The 3603-nt window shown below is 38.5% G+C and overlaps 2 pseudogenes; both read right to left on the bottom strand.

Annotated features, from left to right (window-relative positions):
- Positions 1 to 218: 218 nt before the first annotated feature.
- LOC111737815 lies at positions 219 to 368 on the bottom strand (annotated as a pseudogene).
- Positions 369 to 487: 119 nt separating this feature from the next.
- Positions 488 to 637, bottom strand: LOC111737864 (annotated as a pseudogene).
- Positions 638 to 3603: the final 2966 nt, after the last annotated feature.

Raw genomic sequence — 3603 nt, 5'->3', positions numbered from 1 at the left:
TTTTTTTTCTTCTTCCAAGTTACTAAGGTCAGCCTCATCTTAATCTTTTCTTAAATAAAAATAAATTGCAGAAAAATGAGAGTGGTAGGAAAAGAATGAGGACTACTGTCCATTTTATTTTATTATTATTTTTTTTTTAGGTGAGGCAGCCCTTGGTTGACCTCACAGATTTCAAGGACCTTGTCAGCTTACAATCCTTTATTTTTTTTTATTTTTTACACCTGCAGCACCGGGTCTTCCTAGGTGGTCTCCCATCCAAGTACTAACCAGTCCCGACCCTGCTTAGCTTCCAAGATCAGATAGGATCAGGCTTGTTCAGGGTGGCATCAGATGGGATCGGACTTGTTCAGGGTGGCATGGCCGTAGACGGACTACTGTCCATTTTATTTTATTATTATTTTTTTTTTAGGTGAGGCAGCCCTTGGTTGACCTCACAGATTTCAAGGACCTTGTCAGCTTACAATCCTTTATTTTTTTTTATTTTTTACACCTACAGCACCTGGTCTTCCTAGGTGGTCTCCCATCCAAGTACTAACCAGTCCCGACCCTGCTTAGCTTCCAAGATCAGATAGGATCAGGCTTGTTCAGGGTGGCATCAGATGGGATCGGGCTTGTTCAGGGTGGCATGGCCGTAGACGGACTACTGTCCATTTTAGAGACTATCTGGTGCAAATCCAGATGCCAACAAATCTGTTGACTGAGAATTTTTGCTTCAAGTGTAATTTTTCTTTTAACCTGTAACTCTTTTCCCAAGTTTTGCTTCATTCATCTTAAATTGTATGCACATTGGGTTGTTCCATGTGCCATGGTAGTATATTGAGGAAGTAGTTTTTTAGCACTTTTAAATCCCAAGACAAAATAAATGCCACATTAATAAGCTGCAGTCTTTGAGGCACTGGATAGTTTCATGAGTGAAGAACCTTTTTTAAGCTCATCTTCCCAGTTAAGAAAGTAAGTTCTGTTTCACAAGTCCCACCCATCTATTGTTTTCTTGAAAAGTACAAAGGATAAAAATAAGTAGACGATCTCTTGAGAAAACTGAATTTGTCATCTATTTCCTGCTGAAAATGACTTTTAAAGTAAATTGAGTCAGTTTTAAAAGGCAAAGAAAAATTCCTGCTTCTTCTCAGTCAACATTACTTGTGACTTACCACCTCTTATCTTAATGTTTTTTATACTTTTCTTTCTTCTCCCACACTCTGCCCCCTTGGGGATCAAAGTCCAATTAGTCAAAAGCTATTAAAGAGAAACACTTGACATTTCCAAAAGAAAAAAATATATAAAGAACAAGAGTATTTAATGCATGGAAGTAAGACCAGATGAAGCACAATTTGAAAGAACATAGAGATGATGACATTTTGCATATTAGCAAAGAAAATGAAAGTCTCAAAAGGATTTTTTTTTTTCAAAAAATAAGTTAGGCAACTCCAAAGCGCTCAAGAGTTTTATTGAGTATCTACTATGAGCACTACTCGGTGAACATATTCAGAGGAAAATGCAAGGGAATATAAACCAGACAGTCAAATCCTTAAGTCACCATTTATAGGTGAGGAAATAAAACATAGATGTGTGAAAAGTAAATTAACAAAATGCCAAGGAATTGATATACACAAGAAGAATTAAAGGAGATTCCAGAAACTTCTCTGCTTAAGGAGTATATAGTATTTTTAGTATTTGCAATTAATTTTTTTTTATTTATATAAACATTAAAGTTTTAGAATTCAGCTCTTTGATACCAGTGGGGATGACTGGACCTGAAATAACAGATAACAGAGATCCTTTGACTTGTTTTTTGATGTGAGCCACTTTTTGGACCTAGAGCCCAATTTCTGAATACCAAATGTATTCGGTAATGACTGCCTCTCTCTGTCTGCTATCTGAGCTCATACACTGCAGAAAAGAGAATGCCCACACAATGTAAGGACTGTTGGGTACAGGATCTGAATTTTTATTGATACTCAGATGCTATTTATTGATGCTATTTGAGTGGAATCATATGAGGGTCAGGTAATAAATGGATTCTGTGTCTATATCAGGCTCTCAGTGACCCACCAGGCCCTTGGAGCCACCCAGTGGTTGTTGCCCAGTCTCCAAATGTATAGTTGGAATGGACATCTTTGATCATTTATACAACACTTATGTTAGATCCTTGGCTTATGGATGAAGAGCTATTATAGTTGAAAAAAAAAATCAAGTAAAATTCTCTGAAATTACACTCCTCCGATTCTGATTTGAATACTAGACTATATTTAGTTTTGTAATGTTCATACAGGTAAAATCCAAAACAACATAAGTGGTAGTTATTTTATCAGTATACATAACAGCTAAAAGCTCAAGCTTTAAAGAAAATAAGGGAGTCAGGGTCAAAGTCACATTTTTTGCTTACCAGTTGGCTGGCCTTGGTAAGCTTTGTCAAACTTTCTGTGACCTGCTATATCTTCACCAACATTACCTAGCTCACAGAGATATTTCTAGAATTTAACCGGAGAGTGTAGCCTTTGACACAGATCCAGCACATTTAACCTCTATATAAGAAATTGACTGTTGTTATTATAATGATATCATTTTTATTATTATTATTGTAGTAACGATGGTTACTATGTAGTAACCATTGTTACTATGATTTTTATTACTGTAATTAATTTGAGCTATATCCATGGGAGGGAGCATCAGCTTACAAATATTGGAATCTGAACAGGAGCATGCTAGCAGACCAAATGAGGGAATGAGGGCTCCACTCTCCTAGAGCTCATGTTCATACACAAATAGGTACCCTACTATTGCTTCCAACCCAGTGTCTAATGGGCCTGGACCTAAATTGCCTTAGGGTCCAACAGTGCTGAAACCCAACAAAGCTGGTGCTGAGCAGACAGCAGGATGGATTGCCTCTGGCACAGCAGGAGAGCACTGGTAGGCTGAGTGGAGAGAGGGAGCAGAGCGAGAATGTATTAATGATGAGCCTCTTGCAAGAAGGGGAGAGATCAGGGAGAGATTAGCGGAACTGCTGATTGTGCATAGGGAGGCCAGCTGTGAGAGGTTAATGGAACATTAGGAGAAGAAAGGAATCCAAAGGCAGCTGGCTGCTACCTGGGATGGTGGCTTTGGGTCATCAGATTTAAAAGCACCACACAATAGACAGCCACAGCTGGAAGTGGAGTTTTGACCTTGGGCCCTGAAGGGTTTGCTGAGAGGGCAGTTAATACAGGCATGCTGGGAATGAAGCTCGAAGAGACAATGTGCTAATTCATTAGGTACTGTGGTATTTTAGCTTCTTTCCTTTTCTGAGTGACAAGCATCCCACAGGATGGAAAATGATCGAGGACGTATGTTAAAAAAAGAAAGGTTTTCAGGTGTTCCTAGTCACATTTCCTCATGCCAAGTCCTAAAATCTCCAGTGTTGATCCAGAAGAAAAATGAGCTCCTTGAAATTGATTTATCATAAGTTTTTCAATAATTTAAAGAAGCAATTCTCAAACTTTTATTTGCCCTTCTGCAACTGACTTGTCAGATGCCTTTACCCAGGCTTGACAGTCCTCATCAGATTAAGTGCACCTTTGCTGATTTGTGGCTGCAGCATCCTCCATAAGAGACCATAACCACCTT

The sequence above is a fragment of the Pteropus vampyrus genome, unplaced genomic scaffold (genome assembly GCF_000151845.1).
Source record: "Pteropus vampyrus isolate Shadow unplaced genomic scaffold, Pvam_2.0 Scaffold31, whole genome shotgun sequence".
Classification (NCBI taxonomy): Eukaryota; Metazoa; Chordata; class Mammalia; order Chiroptera; family Pteropodidae; genus Pteropus; species Pteropus vampyrus.
Note: the sequence above shows the minus strand (reverse complement) of the source record. Positions and strands in the feature narration are given on the sequence as shown.